The following is a 21667-nucleotide window of genomic DNA, read 5'->3' as shown; positions in this document are numbered from 1 at the left end:
TTTTTATTTGTAAAATGGAAAGGGGAGTGATTTAAACTTTTATTTAGGGAGGGGTTTTGACTTTTTTTTTTTTTAATTTGTTTACACTTTTTAAGTCCCCCTAGGGGACTATTACATGCAAAAGTAGTTGTGCTCCTTTTTTATGTTGTGGTTGTCTGTTTCTCTTCACCTCTCTTTCCCTCTCTCAGTCCATATCTTGCCTATATAGTGATACACAAACTTTAAAATGGTGAGAATATTAGTGTGGAATCTGAGAGGGAATAAGGATAGGTTAAAGAGGTTTGCAATATCTATAGAAATATTTTTACCTGCTATAGAGTGCTTACTCGAGACCCACTTAGGGTGGTATTACATGGGCCGATTGGGACCCGATAATACCTGTAAACAAGCGCCGATCTGCTAGATAATCAGCCTGATAAACGGCCTGATAATCATTTAACAGGGCTACAGGGACATTGTTACCGATGTTTTTGCAGCCCTTGCTTAAACTATTTACTTTACCTTGCTCCAGGGCTGCTCCTGCGGTCCACTTTTCCCCGGGTCCCGCGCGCTCTAGCTTCAGAGTGGCCTGTCAGCTAACAGGCCGCTCAGCCAATCACAGGCTAATTGGCTGAGCGGCCTGTCAGCTGACAAGCCGCTGTGAAGCTAGGGCGCGCGGGACCCGGGGAGAAGCAGACTGCAGGAGCAGCCCTGGAGCGTGGATAGGTAAAGTATATCGTCAGTCGCCAGCAGCGCACCGCTATTACACGTAGCGGTGAGCGGTTGGCACCCGACAATTATAGGTTCTAACCTATATCAGCTATCAGCGATCAGCCGATGATCGTTGTCATCGGCTGATCGTTATATTTATTACACGGAGCGATTATCGGCCGAATCGGCTGAATCGGCCAATTATCGTTCCGTGTAATAGTACCCATAGATTCAGAACAGGCTAAAGTATTACCGCGTGGATGGGTGACATACCAATATCATTCTACTTTTTCAGCATATGCAGGAGGGGTCAGTGTGCTGGTGCATCAGAATGTCAAATTCAAGCCGCATTAATTTAGGCTTGATCCAAGAGGTAGAATTATTGTTATGTACGCGGAGCTTGATAAACAGAATATAGTCCTGGTGTTTAGGTATATTCCCCCCTTGCTAGTGAGGTGTTGGTGGAGTGTTACCAGTTTGCGCAGAAATTCGAGAACTGTATGGTGTGTTAGGGTGACCTTAATGCGGTGGTAGATGAAGTACAAGATCGTAAAAGAGAACAACCAAGGTTGTATGGTCAGACTGGATCCTCATTGGTTAAGATAATGAATGAGTATGGGCGGAAGGATGCTTGGAGGCAGTTAAACCCGCAGAGCCAGGAATTTACGAGCTAAGGTCCTTTCTAGGATCAATTTGGCCCTAGTAAATGACTTTGCTATGATGAAGATAGTCAAAGTGGTACACAAAAGCAGAAGTGTATCCGATCACGTATTGGTTAGGGTTGAGTTAAAGTTGGACAGTCCCAGAGGGAGGATTAGAGAATTTAAATGTAACCAGCATTGGTTAAAATTATTAACGACACATGAACAGGTTAAGAACGAACTTGCAGAGTTCTTTGAGATTAACAATGGAACAGCTAGCCCAAGTATAGTATGGGACACTGCTAAGGCGTTTTTAAGGGGATTGTTATATAGGGAAGTCGGGAGGCAGAAGAAAAGGTATCCATGTTGTGGTGTGGTACACCCCCAGTGTGGAGGCGACACAGACGGTCACTTGCCAGATGGTGGTGTGACGCCAGTTCTATGGTGGTTGGCTGAGATACAGCCAAAGCCAGTGGTATTATGTCATCCATGTCGGTTGGACACACAGGTATGGTGGCATACCTGCTTTTATTTTAAAGGGTCGGCTATACCTTATTTCCCCTGTGGACAGTGTCCTGCTGGGTTGTTGCGGGGTCTCTTGGGTACTTATCACGGTGGTTCGGAGTGGAATAGTGACCCACCCAGACTATTGGCACTGCCACCCATAGAAAGAGGAGATGACCCAAGGAGTGTGTGTTGTGTTGATGCTTGAGGAGGAATCACAGAGTCTCTTTATCACAAATAAAATCTGGTTCTGTCACGATCGGCAGGTGAAGACAAGACACTCGACAGTGGGCCCTAAATCTGACCCCACCCACTGTCACCTGCCTACTTGCCTCAGTCGACCCTAGGCGGTCGCGGACAACCACGAAGACAATCCCTATGCTGTATACGTGCAGAACATAAAACGCAGACAGACAGACAAACAAAATGCGGAGAGTCAACTAGCCGAGTCAGGAACCAAACGAGCAACGCAGTACAAAATCAGAACCGAGCGGAGAGTCAGGGGACAGGCAAAAAGGTCAGAATCCAGGCAAGACAAAATGGAAAAGGATAGGACAGAATACAAGGGACTGGGGAGCTGGGATCAGAAACAACTAATAGCCAGCGATTAGAGGCTGACACTGAAAACACTTTATACTGGATCAGGAGCCCGGACCAAAGACTGATTGGTCCGGCCTCCTGAATCCAGACACATAGCAGCTGGTGCGCTGCAGGCTGAGTGGCAGAGAGATCCGTCACTCAGCCTGAGCTCAACAGCACTCAGCTGCTTGGCCGGGCGACGTACACTAACGCGAGACCCGCGGCTTCCCTGGTTACTAGGGACGCCGTCGGGTCTCCGTGACGTCACCCGGCTCGGCCGAGGAGGGCGGCGCTGCGCTCCAGCCGGACCAGACGACGCTGGAGCGCGGTCAGGTAAGTTACTGACATTACCCCCCCCTTCAGGAGGGGCCTCCGGACCTCTACCTAAGGGACCAGGCTTAGATGGATTTTGCAGATGAAACTGTCTAACTAGACGTGATGCATGCAAATCTCTACTAGCTACCCAAGTGCGCTCCTCTGGTCCAAATCCTTTCCAATGAACTAAATATTGCAAAGAACTCTGAACCCGACGAGAATCCAGAATTCTCTCCACCTCATATTCCAGTTCACCTTGAATGACCAACGGAGCGGGAGGAGCAGACGGAATCACTGGATTAACAAATTTTTTCAATAGAGATTTATGAAAAACATCGTGAATTCTAAGACTCCTAGGCAACAGCAGCTTAAATGAAACTGGATTTATGATTTCTACTATAGGATAAGGACCAATGTATTTTGGAGACAATTTACCAGATGGTGTCTTTAATTTCAAATTTCTAGTGGAGAGCCACACCTTGTCACCTACCCTGTACTCAGGGCCAGATATGCGTCTTTTATTAGATTGTTTTTTACAATTCTCTTGAGCTTTAACCAGGTTCTGCAGAGCCTGGGCCCAAACTGTGCACAGTTTTCTGTAAATTCTTTCGGCGGATGGATTAGTGGATTCGGACGCATGTACAGAAGAACAACGAGGATTAAACCCAAAATTACAAAAGAACGGCGACATTTTGAGAGACTGACTTTCACGATTGTTCAGGGCAAATTCAGCCAATGGTAAGTATTCTCTCCATTTCTCCTGTGAGCCTGCAACGAAACACCTTAAGAATTGCTCCAGTGACTGATTTACCCTCTCCGTTTGTCCATTGGATTGTGGATGAAAGGCTGAAGAAAATGACAAAGATATACCTAGGCGACCACAAAACTCTTTCCAGAATCTAGATATAAACTGTACTCCCCGGTCAGACACGATATTCTCTGGTACCCCATGCAACCGTAAGACATGACTAATAAAAAGAGAGGCCAAAGTACGAGCATTGGGAAGTTTGTTGAGAGGAATTAAATGACACATCTTCGAGAACCTGTCAACAACCACCCAAATCACTGTTTTACCCTTAGAGGGTGGTAAATCAGTTATAAAATCCATGGAGATGTGGGTCCAAGGTCTAGCAGGCAGAGGCAGGGGTTGAAGAAGTCCCTCCGGTAACCTGCGAGGAACCTTGGACCTGGCGCAAATCTCACAAGCTTCTACAAACAGTTTAGTATCCGTAGCCCAGGATGGCCACCAATAATGACGAGACAGTAGATATTTGGTACCAGCAATACCTGGATGACCTGCCAGTACTGAACAATGTGTTTCTTCCAACACTTTCAACCGAAGATTAGGGGGAACAAATAGTTTATTTTCCGGGGTGTTTCTAGGCGCCATGGACTGAGACTGAACCACCTGAGCAGCCAGATCGGGCTGCAGAATTGCCACCACCACCCCAGGAGATAAGATGGTTTCGGATTCTCTTACAGGGACCTCTTTAACACTGAAACTACGAGATAAAGCATCTGCCTTTACATTCTTGGAACCTGGTCTGAAGGTGATTTCAAAATCAAACCGTGCAAAAAACAATGCCCATCTGGCTTGCCGTGGAGTAAGGCGCTTGGCTTTATCTAAATAAACAAGGTTTTTATGATCGGTAAGAACCTTAATTTTGTGTTTAGCCCCCTCTAAAAAATGTCTCCACTCATCAAATGCCCACTTAATGGCAAGGAGCTCTCTATTGCCAATGTCATAGTTGCATTCGGTCTTGGAGAACTTTCTAGAGAAGTAGGCAACGGGTCGGAGGTTAGTGAGTGTTACGGGACCTTGTGAGAGGACAGCCCCTACACTCACCTCTGATGCATCTACCTCAACAATAAAAGGTAATTCAAAGTTAGGTTGAATCAACACCGGAGCGACAGAAAAACATGTCTTGAGTTTGTCGAAGGCCAGAATGGCTTCAGGAGTCCAGTTATCCATATCGGAACCCCTTCTGGTGAGATCAGTTAAGGGTTTAGCAATTACTGAGAATCCTTTAATAAATTTTCTGTAGTAGTTGGCAAAACCCAGAAATCTTTGAAGAGCTTTAAGATTCCTGGGGCGTTCCCACTTTTCAATAGCTGCCACCTTAAGGGGATCCATACCAAAAGAACTAGGGGTGATTTTATATCCCAGAAAAGAGACCTCCTGAACACCAAACTGGCACTTCGACAACTTCGCAAATAACTGATTGTGTCTTAACAATTCCATAACTCTGCGAACATGATTGACATGTGAAGACCAATCTGGAGAAAAAACCAAGATATCGTCCAAGTACACCACTACAAAACGACCCAGGTACTCACGAAACACATCATTGACGAAGCGTTGGAAAACTGCAGGCGCATTACACAACCCGAAGGGCATGACTAGGTATTCAAAGTGTCCCTCGGGGGTATTGAATTCAGTTTTCCACTCGTCACCCTCCCTTATTCGAATCAAATTATAGGCCCCCCGGAGGTCGATCTTAGAAAACCACCGGGCCCCCACAATCTGATCAAACAAATCTGGAATCAAAGGGAGCGGGTGTTGATTCTTAATGGTGATTTTATTTAGCTCCCGATAATCAATGCAGGGACGTAATCCACCATCTTTTTTGCCTACGAAGAAAAATCCGGCCCCAAGGGGAGAACAGGAGGGACGGATGTGACCCTTATGTAAGCTTTCCTTAATATAATCCCGCATAGCTTCCCTTTCTGGTCTAGACAAATTAAAGATACGCCCTTTCGGGTATTTAGATTCAGGAACCAAATCGATAGCACAATCGTATGGACGATGAGGGGGTAGTTCATCCACCGATTTTTCATCAAAAACATCACGAAAATCATACAGAAACTCGGGGATCTCCCCTTCTAATGAAGAACATCCTGTTAAATTTAAAGAAAGACAGTGAGCAGCACACCCGGGCCCCCATTGGACGAGTTCTCTGCTTGCCCAATCAAAAACAGGGTTATGCTGGGTCAACCAGGGCAAACCAAAAATAACATTGGAAGACAAATTGTCCATAACCAGAAAATCAAGACACTCCGAATGGATCGACCCCACTTTTACTTCTAGAGGAGGAGTGATATATTTCACTCTACCTTGAGCCAGTGGTGTAAAGTCCGCCCCAGTAATACTCAGCGGGCATTTAAGCTGAAGTGGACATACCTCCAGACTGGACCAAAACCCGAAATTAATAAAATTAGCGGATGCCCCTGAATCAACATGGGCCATTCCCGAAATACACTTCTCACCCAAACATAGTGAGATGGGGACCATTAATTTATTCTTATCGAGTGGTACCTGTGCGCCTGAGTGACCCCCTCGTTAGTCACTCAGGCGCTGGAGTTTTCCGGCGATGATCCAGGCTTGGAAGTACATTCCCGAACACGGTGTCCAGCTTTGCCACAGTACAGACACAGATTATGTTGCATACGATGGGCCCGTCTAGTTTTCGCATCAGTAGCCCCGATCTGCATGGGTTCCTCCGGAGGTGGTAGCGGGGAAGGAGGAGGTTTAGAAGGAGACAGAAAAGAGGTAGGGGTTTTACAGAGTTCAACGATTCCTTTCTCCCTACGTCTGTCCCGCGTACGACGATCCACCCTGATGGCTAACGTCATGGTCTCTTCTAACGTTTCAGGGGGAGGATAAGCTACCAACCAGTCCTTTAGCTGCTCAGATAGGCCCACCCGAAACTGATAGCGCAGAGCAGAGTCGTTCCAACCGGATGGGATACACCACTGGCGGAACTCTGCGCAATAGTCCTCAACTGGCCTTTTACTTTGTTTTAAAGATGTCAATTGTCGCTCGGCTACAGCAGTCCTGTCAGGGTCGTCATACAATAATCCCAAAGCTGAAAAGAAATAATCAACCGAGGTTAACTCTATGGCGTTGGGAGGAAGAGAAAATGCCCACTCCTGTGGTGGCCCCTGCAACAGTGACATGATAATCCCCACTCTTTGGGACTCGTCCCCTGAGGAGCGGGGACGTAGTCGAAAGAACAGTCTGCACCCCTCTCTGAAGGTCCGGAAATTCCTTCTATCGCCCTTAAATTTTTCTGGGAGTTGTACCGGTGGTTCAGGGGGGGAAGGGGTGGTCATAGTAACTTGTCGGGGAGCAGCCTCCTGCTCCTGAACCCGTTCAGCAAGGCTCTGTACCATTGAGTTTAGGTTCTGCATTTGCTCCAACAATGCTTTCATAGGATCCATAATAGAAATCCTGGTGCACGTCACGAAACTGTACAGGCTGGCTATTCTGTCACGATCGGCAGGTGAAGACAAGACACTCGACAGTGGGCCCTAAATCTGACCCCACCCACTGTCACCTGCCTACTTGCCTCAGTCGACCCTAGGCGGTCGCGGACAACCACGAAGACAATCCCTATGCTGTATACGTGCAGAACATAAAACGCCGACAGACAGACAAACACAATGCGGGGAGTAAACTAGCCGAGTCAGGAACCAAATGAGCAACGCAGTACAAAATCAGAACCGAGCGGAGAGTCAGGGGACAGGCAAAAAGGTCAGAATCCAGGCAAGACAAAATGGAAAAGGATAGGACAGAATACAAGGGACTGGGGAGCTGGGATCAGAAACAACTAATAGCCAGCGATTAGAGGCTGACACTGAAAACACTTTATACTGGATCAGGAGCCCGGACCAAAGACTGATTGGTCCGGCCTCCTGAATCCAGACACATAGCAGCTGGTGCGCTGCAGGCTGAGTGGCAGAGAGATCCGTCACTCAGCCTGAGCTCAACAGCACTCAGCTGCTTGGCCGGGCGACGTACACTAACGCGAGACCCGCGGCTTCCCTGGTTACTAGGGACGCCGTCGGGTCTCCGTGACGTCACCCGGCTCGGCCGAGGAGGGCGGCGCTGCGCTCCAGCCAGACCAGACGACGCTGGAGCGCGGTCAGGTAAGTTACTGACAGGTTCACTCTGAAGATACTTGTATGCAGCAAATCATATAGCTTTGCATTGATATAATACTTTACACTTGATAAGACACTTGATACTTTAGGATTCAGATCTATAGTGAGAGTATAGACAGTGGTACAGTCATGTTGACTGGGTTGCGTGCTGAGAAGTATCAAAAAGGAGCACAAGAGTAGAGAGGAGGATGTCGTTAGAGTCTCAACCCAAGTAGTACTGTGCTCTGCCGTGACTTCGGAGGTAGAAATAGAAGAATACTTGAGAAGAGAGAGAGTACTTGTGCCTGTGTTTTGACTCTTTGGTCTTTGCACCACCTATTGCCCACCAGTGTCGAGTGACCCGTCCTAGAGGGTGACACAAGCCCTAAACCTTGTTACCTGGGAAGAGCGAAATGCTGAGGGTTTCCTGCTTATACCCGCGCTGCGAGCAAAGTTGCTAGAAGTCTATGAACTCTATCTGGATCAGTTCCTTTACTTTCTTATAGATACAGTCCTGCACTGTGTCTCTCGTGGTTCACAGTGTGTGGGTTGAGATGATTCCTGACTTTTCCTCTCTAGTGGGAGCTTAACACTGCATAGTGTTGAATATGGTTACTTGAGAGAAAACTGTGTCTAGGTACATGTGTTCCGCATCTAGACCACAACTTACACTGGGGAACCGGCAGGGGACAGGGCACAACTGGATCGCTGTAGAGAGTGTTCTGGCTTGTGTCCTTCCTCTACAGAATCTAAAGACAAAAGACCCTACACCTTCTCTACCCATGTGACTTCCTACAGCCCCTGTAAGGTGTTCTGTGAGTGGGTGAGGAGAGAGTATGTGTGAAGTAAAGCGATAGATGATAGGACAGAAGTACTCTCATTGGCACACAGATCCATGTGACAAACAAACAAACAATAACCCCTTTAGGTACTACAGCTGTGCAACAACTGAACATAAACACTTGTAATGGCGACATCTTGTGGCGAAACTCTGGTACTTGTACATCACCACTCAAAATGTACAGGCTTTTACGAAGGGTGTAACCAATAGCAACACCCGTGGTGGGACACCACGATGTGAAAATCTTAAAGCCAATGGTTGGTTTATACATCAATTCCTAGTCCTGTAATAGGAGCCATAGATCACCCAATTACTACAGAGCCAAGAGACAGATAACCTATAGATAGCCTAGTGAAGTGACTGTTACAATAATGCATATAAGGTGCTCTGTATGTGCAGTACACAGCGAGAGGTAAAGTCAGACTTCCTAACTGAGATCCACACACTCCTGAGATGTCCACACAGTCACAATCTCTACTATATATAGCGCATGTAGGATCAATAAGACAATTGTTCCTGATTGATCCTCTGGGAAAGTGATAGCGTCACTTGTGTTCTTAAAGGGATATTCCTTTTACAGCGTGAAATGATAATAATGTAAAACAATGCCTGTACAATCAGAGACACAGTGAAGTATGGGACCACAACAGCCTGAAAGCTTTAGGGTTGTTGCCTTGCAGTTCTGGGGTCCTAGGTTCTAAATCTGGCCAAGGCCAAACCTGCATGCATTTGCATATATAAAATTTAAAGGAGTTATGCAGCGAAAATCTTTTTCTTTCAAATCAAATTGTTTCAGAAAGTTATATAGATTTGTAATTTACTTCTAAAAATCCTAAGTCTTCCAGTACTTATCAGCTGCTGTATGCCCTGCAGGAAATGTTTTCTTTTTTCAGTCCGACGCAGTGCTCTCTGCTGGCACCTGTGTCTGAGACAGGAACTGTCAAGAGCAGCAGCAAATTCCCATAGAAACCTCTCCTGCTCCGGACAGTTCCTGTTTCGGACAGAGATGTCAGCAGAGAGCACTGTGTCAGACTGGAAAGAATACACCACTTCCTGAAGGACATCCAGCAGCTGATAAGTACTGGAAGACCGGAGATTTTAAATAGAAATAAATTACAAATCTATATAACTTTCTGAAACCAGTTGATTTTAAAGAAAAAGATTTTTGCTGAATAACTCCTTTAAGGTTGCTGCTGTTCCTCCACGCACCTCCCCCAATCCACCACAATACTGTTCCCAATCTGTGGCTTTCTAGCTGTTATGAAACTACAACTCTCAGCATGCCATGTAGCCATAGAGAGCAACAGGCTGGGAAACACTGTTTTAGAATGTAGCTCCGCTTGTTGCTCATAATAAATTCGCTACAACCTCACCAGGGCTGATTTCAATGACAATAGGAAAAATACAAAAAGAACAAAGATTATAAAGCAACAACCTTACACATTCTGATAAATCGCCCTCCGTGATAGTCCCTCCTATAGATCTTCTCTTGTCATATAAGCTACAGTAGCTGCTATTGCCGTATATCAGCCATTTCTAAAGCAGAGTGAATGGCAACAAGAGGTTAAAAAGCAATTCATCAAATATCATGACTTTTTCCACTGGTTATGGAGCAGGGTTGCAGCTCTCTCCTCTTCTCCCCAGAGGACTCTTTCATCTTCAATAAGCAGATCATACACTTTACCTAAACCACTCTCTTACAGTGTGAACTTGTGCTATCTTGCACTTTATGCCATTTCCTGGACAGCCTTTCTTTCTAAATTGCTGATATATTCCATTATATGGTACGGAAATATTCAGTGTAATAATAAAAATGTATTCATGTTTTATATCTCCTTTTAGCATTACCAAATGGAAGATTTTCAACCCCCCCCATTAATGGCAGCCTGTCCCCTGTTATAATAAGCCTCTGTCATAGGTTATTATCCACTGATGGTGACTGCGAGGCAATAGTGACGGCTGTAATATAACTGCAGCCCAGCTGGGATATGGTCAGGACTGTAAAGATGCAAGCCCACAAATGACAATGCACGATATCTGCAGAAAGGGCCGGCGTCAGCACAGGGCTTACCCAGGCAAGTGCCGGGGCCCACATCACCTCTAGGGGCCCAGAAAACCGAGAAATATCAGGACCTTCCAGCCTCCTGCAGAGAGAGCGATGAAGGACCTGATCACATGATCGGAAGGTCCTCAACCATTACAGTGTGGAGGGAGGAGAGAGGGACAGACACGGCAATGTGCCATGCCCCATAGCCACACCCCTATAGCCACGCCCCCTATCTGCATCACCTATTACCATTATATAGGAAACAAATATTATCACCAGATCTTCACCACATAGTGACTTATCCTCCCCCATAGCATTACTACATAACATCCACTATACACAGAGCAGTCCTCTCCCTCAGCACTGACCATATAGCGGTAGATGAGGCTGTACACCTGCAGACCTTATAGGTGATTGTATTGCAGGTATTTAGTGACTCACAGGGGACGTATTCTCTTTTTGATCACTTTTGTGTTTCATTGCCATCATGCACGGCCATCTTGAAAACCTCTCCGGCCATCTGCGAGACAAACATTATAGGCTCCTCTCTCCAGTATCATCCTCATCTGCTTCACAGTAACTCTCTGTGCCCCATATGGTACAGACCCCTCTGTGCCTCCATATCCCATTGTAGTACCCCCCCTCCCCCTAGTTAATTTCACTTTAGTAACCCCCCTCTCCCCATAGAACACACTGTAGTAACCCCCTCTCCCCACAGAACACACTGTAGTAACCCCCCCCTATAGTACTGTAGGTCCCACTGTAGTACCCCCACCCCCACATAGTACTGTAGGTCCCACTGTAGTACCCCCCACCCCCTATAGTACTGTAGGTCCCACTCCTCCCTCTCCTCTAGGCAGACCCATCCCCAGTGGCGTAGCTATAGGGGTCGCCGGGGTCGCCATGGCGACCGGGCCCCTACGCTAGGGGGGCCCGCACGGCCCCCCTTTGCCACTTGTGACAGTGTCACTTTAAGCATCCCGAGAAGCTGCGGCCGCGCAGCTTCTCGGGATGCACAGATCGCTTTGATGTTCCGCCCGCACAGTGAGCGGGCGGAACATTAAAGCGATCAAAATACAGGAGAAGGGCCTGTCAGCGTCCTCCTCCTGTATTCTCTCCCATAGGCTGCCGGCACTTCATACCAGCAGCCTATGGGAGGCCGGGACGTGACCTCTCCGGCAGGCGTGAGGATGTGACGTCATCACGTCTGCCGGAAGTCCCGTCCCTGCGGCTCGCAAGATGGAGCCCGAAGAGGAGGAGGAGAGCTGCTGCCTGCACAGTGCGGATTAGGTGAGTAGGATGTTTGTTTTTTTAGGGGCACCTCTGGGGGCATTATTAGTATATGGGGGCACCTCTGAGGGCATTATTAGTTCTTGGGGGCACCTCTGGGGGCATCATTATTGTATGGGGGCACCTCTGGGGGCATTATTATTGTATGGGGGCACCTCTGCGGGCATTATTATTGTATGGGGGCACCTCTGGGGGCATTATTAGTTCTTGGGGGCACCTCTGGGGGCACTATTAGCTCATGTGGGCACCTCTGGGGGCATCATTATTGTATGGGGGCACCTCTGGGGGCATTATTAGTATATGGGGGCACCTCTGGGGGCATTATTATTGTATGGGGGCACCTCTGGGGGCATTATTAGCTCATGGGGGCACCTCTGGGGGCATTATTAGTTGATGGGGGCAACTCTGGGGGCATTATTAGCTCATGGGGGCACCTCTGGGGGCATTATTAGCATATGGGGCACCTCTGGGGGCATTATTAGTTCATGGGGGCACCTCTGGGGGCACTATTAGTTCATGGGGGCACTATTAGCTCATGGGGGCACCTCTGGGGGCGTTATTAGTTCATAGGGGGCAACTCTGGGGCCATTATTAGTTCATGGGGCCACCTCTGGGGGCATTATTAGCTCATGGGGCCACCTCTGGGGGCATTATTAGTTGATGGGGGCACCTCTGGGGGCATTATTAGTTCATGGGGGCACCTCTGGGGGGCATTATTAGCTCATGGGGGCACCTCTGGGGGCATTATTAGTTGATGGGGGCACCTCTGGGGGCATTATTAGTTCATGGGGGCACCTCTGGGGGCATTATTAGTTCATGGGGGCACCTCTGGGGGCATTATTAGCTCATAAGGGCACCTCTGGGGGCATTATTAGCTCATAAGGGCACCTCTGGGGCCATTATTTGTTCATGGGGGCACCTCTGGGGGCATAATTAGCTCATGAGGGCACCTCTGGGGGGCATTATTATTGTATAGGGGCACCTCTGGGGGCATTATGAGCTCATGGGGGCACAGCAGGGAATCCTACATACAGGGGGCATCCCACACAGCGCAGTTACTATGGGAGCCTACAGGAGGGAGAAAGGGAAGGAAGTTGCTAGAAATGTGCGGAGCCTAAATTGTTTGTCTCGCAGGTTCTAAGGGGATGAAACGTATCTGGAAGGAATCATCTTGGAGGACTGGGCCGGATGAAGAGGAAAAGGGAAAGTGACGCCTCAGATCAAAGAAGACATCACCGGTGAGTCACTGTATGACGGTTTTCTTATTTTGTAGAACATCATTTAGTAGGGGTGCCCCGAGGTGGAAAAGGTTGGGAAGCACTGCGCTAATCTGTCCCGCTGCGCCCGCTGGCACATGCTGTCATCTGATTGGGCCTCTTACCTAATCAGATGACAGCAAGTACCAGCGCCCCCTCCTCCAGACATCTGCCTTGGCGGCCCAAGCTGTGTCCTATGGCCGTATCTTTACCGTGTTGAGCTCCAGCTTGTGCTGCATCTACATTATCTGTACTCAGAGATATCACTGTGTTATCTGTGGTGTTACATAGGACTGCAGGGGACATCTACTACATGATCTGTACTCAGAGATATCACTGTGTTATCTGTGGTGTTACATAGGACTGCAGGTGACATCTACTACATTATCTGTACTCAGAGATATCACTGCGTTATCTGTGGTGTTACATAGGACTGCAGAAGACTACTACATTATCTGTACTCAGAATGATATCACTGTTATCTGTGGTGTTACATAGGACTGCAGGTGATATCAGGTGACTTCTCCAGGTTGCAGAAGTTCAAACTTCATCATGCCCTGCTGACAGTTTATAATGGGAGTTGTAGTTTTGCAGCATGTGGCTCTTCAGGTTGCAGCACTACAACCCCCATCGTTTCCAACTGGCAGGTCATAATGAGAGTTGTAGTTTTGCAGCTGTAGAGTCAAAGATTGGAATACAATGGTTAGACAATGACACAGTACAGTCCATTAATTATAGGGGGCAGTAGTGCAGTACATGAGGTGGAGGCAGTGACAGGGCATTAGAACATGGTGGCACATTAGAGTAATTAGATATAACGTTAGATAGGACTTTGCCTGATCGGAGGGAGATGGGGGGCCCCAAGCTAACATTTTGCACCAGGGCCCATCAGCCTTTAGCTACGCCCCTGCCCATCCCTGTCAGAAAATAATAAAGATATATACTCACCTAGTCAGGGATCAGTCACAGAGCTTCTCCAGCTGCTGCTGAGGTCACAGGTCAGGGACAGAGCAGAAGAGAGCAGACAGCCCGACACACAGCTCAGCCCCTGCCCCCGCAGCTCACAGCTCCAGCCCCGCGGTATCTGCTTTCATCTTCTCTCTGTCTGTCCCTGACCTCTGACGTCATCAGCAGCGTGTAGGGGACAGACAGGAGAGAGGAGACAGAGTGCAGGTACCGCGGGGCTGGAGCAGAGAGCTTCCGGGGCAGCAGCTGAGCGGAAGCTCCCTGAAGCCATTTGACACTGTCAGCAGCCGCAGGAGCCGCCGACACTGTCAGATGGCTTCAGTGAGGCATGACGGGGGGCGGCGGGACACAGGGGGGGGCGTTCTGGGACCGCGGGACATCACCCCAAAATCGGGACCGTCCCGCGGGAGCCGGGACGGTTGGGAGGTATGGTGTATGTGTCAGTAATGTGTGTTTGTGTATGTTAGCTGTCCACACCTCCTCCTCGCCTTGCCGCACCCCCCCCCAACCTGCTCATTAGGCGAACAGGGGATGTGGCAGGCCTACACCAGGGAGAAGGGGTAAATCCGTGCCCTCTCCCTGGTGTATGCCAGGGCCACAACATTGATAGGACACATCGGGGTGAGTATAGAGCTCCCCCCACCCCCTCCCCAGCACTGCACCCCTCCCAGTAAGGAAGGGGGGTCACTTAACCCCTTCCTTGCTGGGATGGGTGCAGTCTGACATCAGTCTGGCCCCCAAGGGGTTAAGGGGGATGCAATACATCCTCCCTTAACCCCTTGGGGGTCAGACTGTAAGCAGCGATCTGTAAAGATGCTGCATACTGTAAGGAGCACAACACCGCTCACAATGATGGGTGTTGTGCTCCTGTTTGTGTGTTTTTTGTGTGTTTCTCCCTTTTTGTTTTTCAGATATTGGTATCCTGTGGATTACGTCGGATTCGGTGGACTACGTCGATGACCAGCGGTTGTTTGGTGTTTTTTTTTTTTTTATAAATTGGTCAATGAGGGGTGTGGGGGTGTTTTTATTTGAATAAAAAAAAAATTTCACTTGTGTCTTGTCTTTATTTCTTTACTTTATAGACTTAGTAGTGGAAGCCGTCTAATAGACGGAATCCATTACTAAGTCGGGGCCTAGTATTAGCCGGTATAAAATGGCTAACACTAACCCCCCATTATTACCCCAGTACCCAATGCCACCAGGGGTACTGGGAAGAGCCGGGTGCCAGTGGTCCCAAAGCATCAAAATTGGCGCTCCTGGACCGGGCGGCAGCAGGCTGGTAAGATTTAGGCTGGGGAGGGCCTAAAACAATGGCTCTTCCCACCCTGGTGTTACCAGGCTGCTGTCGTTTGGTTTTTAACCCGGCTGGTTATAAAAATAGGGGGGACCCTAGGCGTTTTTTTTTTAAATAAATAAATAATTTAAAAAAAACGCATAGGGTCCCCCCTATTTTTATAACCTACCGGGTTAAAAACCAAACGACAGCAGCCTGGTAACACCAGGGTGGGAAGAGCGATTGTTTTAGGCCCTCCCCAGCCTAAATCTTACCAGCCTGCTGCTGCCCAGTCCAGGAGCGCCAATTTTGATGCTTCGGGACCACTGGCACCCGGCTCTTCCCAGTACCCCTGGTGGCATTGGGTAATGGGGTAATAATGGGGGGTTAGTGTTAGCCATTTTATACCGGCTAACACTAGGCCCCAACTTAGTAATGGATTCTGTCTATTAGACGGCTTCCACTACTAAGTCTATAAAGTAAAGAAATAAAGACAACACACAAGTGAAAAAAATTTTTTATTCAAATAAAAACACCCCCACACCCCTCATTGACCATTTTATAAAAAAAAAACACCAAACAACCGCTGGTCATCGACGTAGTCCACCGAATCCGACGTAATCCCCAGGATAACGATATCTGAAAAACAAAAAGGGAGAAACACACAAAAAACACACAAACAGGAGCACAACACCCATCATTGTGAGCGGTGTTGTGCACCTTACAGTATGCAGCATCTTTACAGATCGCTGCTTACAGTCTGGCCCCTAAGGGGTTAAGGGAGGATGTATTGCATCCCCCTTAACCCCTTGTTGGCCAGACTGATGTCAGACTGCACCCATCCCAGCAAGTAAGGGGTTAAGTGACCCCCCCTTCCTTGCTGGGAGGGGTGCAGTGCTGGGGAGGGGGTGGGGAGAGCTTTATACTCACCCCGATGTGTCCTCTTTGCTGGTCCGCAGCACAATGAAGTCACTGTGCTGCGGACCCGCTAATTATATGTGCGCTCAGCCGATCAGCCAATCAGCTGAGCGCACATATAATTCTAAATGTTTCTTCTAATATTGCTATTGTGATAACATAATTAGAAGAAACATTTGATGTTTTCATTAAAGTAAAGTGATGATTAGTACAGAATGCTCTATTGCCGGGAATATGAATTAACGGCTTACTGGAGCTTCCTGTACTAATTAATATTTAATGAATAAAACACATTTTCGTTGTAATAAAATCAGTTTCGTTGTTCAATAATTTAATTTAAACGAATCCATTTATATATATTTATATATATATTTATATATATATTTATTTTAACAGTATATTTAATTGCACAATGATGGATTAGTTAGAATTAAATTATTGAACAACGAAAGGGACTTTATTACAAAGAAAATGTGTTTTATTAATTTAAAATATTAACTATTAGAGGCATTGGCATTCGGCATTATTGCCGGCTATTTTTGAAGTACTCCGTACAGACCGCCTGTCAATCCACGGCCGTGAATTTGCACAGTTCCAGCCGCAAACAATGGTCTTGTTCATTTTTTACGGGTCCGTTTACGATCGGGCCGTAGGCTCATACATAGTGTGCACTATATCGTATACTTTCCAGCGTAGTACGCATGAACCGGAAAAATCCGGCCGATGATTTACCGCCCGCAATACAGCCGCACAGATACATAGTGTGAACCTAGCCTTAAACTGTAACCATGTTTTCCAGGGCTCCCTAGGGCTGCATCCTACAACTTCAGCCACCAGTAATAAAATGCAGAGCTTTTGGGTCCGGGCGAAGCCGAGCATGCTGCAGGTTTTCTCATCTCTAATGGCCACCCATACACCTTACACCAGGACTGAGAAACTTGCAGCTCCCCCCTCCTGAACTGTTGCAAAGCTTTGGCTGTCAAGGCATGACAGGAATTTAAAATTTTCAGCAGCTGGAGAGCTGCACATTCCCTATCCCCACCTTAGATGTTAGACTGAGCCTCACATAACGTTTTTGGGGACAAAAGACAAATTTTTCCTTTTCCTGGCATTTTTACCAGCACTCCCTTTGCAGAAAAACACTGAGACCACATAATAGCTGAAGGAGAACTAAAGTGGATGAAAAGAGACTGGTTCAACCACAAGAAAACATTGATCAGATAAGCCATTACAATGAAATAACATTTTAGCTGACAATTCATCATTACCTGGAGAGTGTTCGGCCATGTTTCATATTTTTGCCTTCAAAGTTCTTTGTGCACAGAAAATTAATATCAGTCAAATTCGCTGGCCATTTCATCTATATGGGGTATCCCAACTCACTTTTGAGGGGGGGAGACAATTATGATGTCGCACATGCTAGTCTGAGACCAGAACTACACTACTGCAACTTTTTGTAGTGCTGCAAGATTAGTTTTTTTACTCCTGAGTGGCAGCTGTTGTCCACAAGAACTCACTGAATTGCTTTGTGCTGCTAGAGATGAGCAAAGCGCTTCATGATTACTGTAAATTTGCTCATCTCTAGTTATTTAATAAATCTTGTAGCACTACAAATCGTCTAAGGCTGTGTTCATACATGTTGGCGCTTCATTGCAGTACTGGTGCGATACTGCAGCATCGTCACAGAAATACAGACATGGAAAGAAAGGAGTTGCTGTACCTCATGCCTATGGCTGACACTAATGCCCCTCGGCTACATTTAAAAACCAACGCCAGGATGTTGGTATACAATTTGATCAAACCATATTGCCTCATGTACCGCTTGCAGGTCTCCTGGTTCACATGAGTCCCTACACTAACTCTACACTGTGTCGCAAAGCGAGCTCAAGCAGGGAAGGGAGGCCACGGAATGGCCCTGCAACCCCACTGTCACAGGACCAAACCCCAAAGGGCCCCCCCAAACCCAGCAGGTGCCACCGGCAGAAAAGGCTGCCACCAAGCAACACAAGTGTGAACAAGGTCTTACCACTCCCACTGCACCGCAGGTAGAATGGGAGGTACTTACCATGTGTGCACAGGTGCTTCCTGCTAATTGTGGTCACATGGGTCTTACAAGGGGAGTGCTAGCACGCAGAAAAGGGAGAAAAGTAAAATACGTGTTAAAAAACATTCCGTGGCCTCCCTTCCCTGCTTGCGCTCGCTTTGCGGGGTTGGCGGTCACTGACCAACACAGTGTGGAGTTAGTGTAGGGACTCATGTGAACCAGGAGACCTGCACCCGGTACATGAGGCAATATGGTTTGATCAAATTGTATACCAACATCCTGCGTTGGTTTTTAAATATAGCCGAGAGGCATTAGTGTCAGCCATAGGTGTGAGGTGCAGCTGCTCCTTTCTCTCCATGTCCGTATCTTCACAGAAATGATGCACTACTTTAAAAAAAAAAACTGCAATGTGTGAACAGAGCTTTAAAGGGGTAGTGCGGCGCTCAGAAATTATTCACAGAATAACACACATTACAAAGTTATACAACTTTGTAATGTATGTTATGTCTGTGAATCGCCCCGTTCCCCGTGTCCCACCAACCCCACCCGTGTACCCGGAAGTGTGGTGCGCTATACATACCTGTCACGTGCCGACACCAGTCTTCTATCTTCATTCAGCGACGTCTTCTTCGGGCAGACGGCGAACAGCTCCGACTGTTCCGAATGCCGTCCGCCCTCTGCAGCGTCATCCGATGCTCAGCCGCGATTGGCTGAGCATAACTGTGCTCAGCCAATCGCGGCTGTGCACAGTTGTGACGCGGCGGAGGGGGGACGGGCGTCAGCGACTCGGCCGTCCGTCCGAAGATGACGTTTGGCACAAGATGGCGGACGGCCCTCGACAAGGATCAGGTAATGTATAATGCACCACACTTCCGGGTACACGGGCGGGGGTGGGGGGACACGGGGAACGGGGCGATTCACAGACATAACATACATTACAAAGTTGTATAACTTTGTAATGTGTGTTATTCTGTGAATAATTTCTGAGCGCCGCACTACCCCTTTAAAGGGGTAGTCCACCAAAAAAAATTTCTTTCAAATCAACTGCTGCCATGAAGTGCCAGAGATTTGTAATTTACTTCTATTAAAAAATCTCAAGCCTTCCACTACTTTTCAGCTGCTGTATGCCCAACAGGAAGTTGTATTATTTCCAGTCTAGAGAGCAGGAGGGGTTGTCTATGGGCATTTGCTGCTGCTCTGGACAGTTCCTGACATGGACAGAGGTGGCAGCAAAGAGCACTGTGTCAGACTGGAAAGAAAACACCACTTCCTGCTGGACACACAGCAGCTGATAAGTACTGGAAGACTTAAGATTTTTTAATAGAAGTGAATTACAAATCTCTGGCACTTTATGGCACCAATTGATTTGAAAGAAAAATTTTTTTGGTGGACTACCCCTTTAAGTAAAAGTTCACCACTAGTAGATGCACTGAATATATTAAAGTGATACTGTCACCACCACCCCCACCCCCACCCTTACTATCGCTTCATTTCACCTAGGTGGGACTTAATGGCAACTGAGCCCTATCTTTTGGCTGTGAAGGGGGCTCACCTGCCGCAAAGCCCCACCTAGGTGATACTGCTCACTGTTGAAATGAAGCGATTTTCCAGCAGACAGAAGACACGGACAAGTGTTATACAGGTATACATCAAATGTGCAGCATCCAAGCTTGTGAATGGTGCGGAAAACAACACATTCAGTAAAGGAGATGGCAGTATCACTTTAAGAGGCACATCCCTCTTGATAAATCTGGCATGTCTGTAGCTTCCCATGCTGCAACCTTTTAGAATGTGCTCCAGCTCATAGGGGAGAATAATAATTCCCGGCACTAGCGGAAAAAGTGGTAATGGTGTGCGTTTATGTGTGCAAATTCTTATTTGTGCAAAGTGGGAGTTTCATTTTTCATAAACAGAAGTTGCACAAAATTTTTTTGCTCTTTTGCCACTGTGCAGGGAACAATCAATTCTTCCCAAAGGTTTTTGCTATAATTCATTGACATAAACTATAGTAAATATGTGCAGCATGGTGGGCCTTCCCCCATTTCCCGAGAAGCCCTGACCACTTTTTTTTTTTTTTTTTTTTTTTTTTAAAGAAGCAGCGGCAGGCACAGCGTAAGTCCAGGAAAAAGTTGTGGATTTTTTTTATGCATATGTGCCTTGCTCAAAATTTTGGAACTTTTTATGCAAAACAGGCATAAATACAACAGTAACATTTTAATCACTTTTCTTCTTTTAGAGCGCTGGAACCTCCACTACTTATTTGCCCTCTTATGAACTAAATGGCCGGTCACCGTTGGATCCATGCACCCCCCGTCAACACATTTTAACTGAGAAACTGCACCAAGGTGAGCTGATTTTCACTTTACATCATATCTAGCGCCTGAATAAAGTTGAGAAATTGCTCATAACAACCAAGAGTCTTGTCCCTGAAAAAAAAAAGGTAAAACAGCATTGATTTGTGTGGACAAAAATCACTCTACACTAGCTGTTGCCTAACTCTCCTCCAAAGTGTATTGGTAAGTTGCAGAGTCAATGGATTTTCTGTCTGTCTCTCTCTCTCTCTCTAATATATATATATATATGTGTGTGTGTGTGTGTGTGGTGTGTGTGTATATATATATATTATATATATATATATATATATATATAGAGAGAGAGAGAGAGAGAGAGAGAGAGAGAGAGAGAGAGCATCTCTTCCTCCTTAGGGACATGTTATCAGCCCTCATCTATTTACATAAACTCATATAGATTGGTTTCACATGGAAAAAGAAAGCATGACACCGACATCCCCTACTATAAAGCACACAAAGCCATTAGAGAGAGGCATAGTAACAATATTTTGCCGGGAAACTATTGTGCTACTATTTTAAGGTGCAGCGTTGCCTTGTGCGTATCTGTCCTGCTGTGTTTGCCTCGGCAGCTCCGCTCTTTGTGATTCCACTAAGGTAAAGCAATACAATGTAAGAAGGCAGCAGGAAGGGCTCGGGTGTAACGCAGGCTGTTTGCATTCGGGTGCTATTGATACAGCTTTATCTCAGACGTAAGAACGTGATAATGTTTCCAGGAGCTGACCACCTCCTCCGGCTTCTATGGACACGAGAAGAAATCTGCCCGGCAACTAAAGAGTGAGCAGAAGGGATTTCCTTGCGAACTGTCTTATAGACACGGAGAATAAGACTTGTCTGTACATGCAACGTGAGTCTGGATTTAATAGAGAGCGGCCCCACTCCACCCCCAGCCGCGGATTACTAGCAGCACGTTCAGCACCACACAGAGAGGACAGCTCCCACTATCTGCCCATTGATCTGGATGCTGGCTCTGGCTGGGCAGGCACCTGTGATCTCTGACCTCCCCGGGCACTTGGTCAGGGACTATTTTAA

General features: G+C 47.1%; 1 long non-coding RNA gene across 1 annotated transcript in view; it reads right to left on the bottom strand.

Moving 5' to 3' along the window:
- Window positions 1-21667, bottom strand: part of LOC138772215 (uncharacterized) — a 116728-nt gene that overhangs the window by 49517 nt on the left and 45544 nt on the right. The gene's annotated exons all lie outside the window — the stretch shown is intronic.

This window comes from Dendropsophus ebraccatus, chromosome 14, assembly GCF_027789765.1.
Source record: "Dendropsophus ebraccatus isolate aDenEbr1 chromosome 14, aDenEbr1.pat, whole genome shotgun sequence".
NCBI classification, from domain to species: Eukaryota; Metazoa; Chordata; class Amphibia; order Anura; family Hylidae; genus Dendropsophus; species Dendropsophus ebraccatus.
Note: the sequence above shows the minus strand (reverse complement) of the source record. Positions and strands in the feature narration are given on the sequence as shown.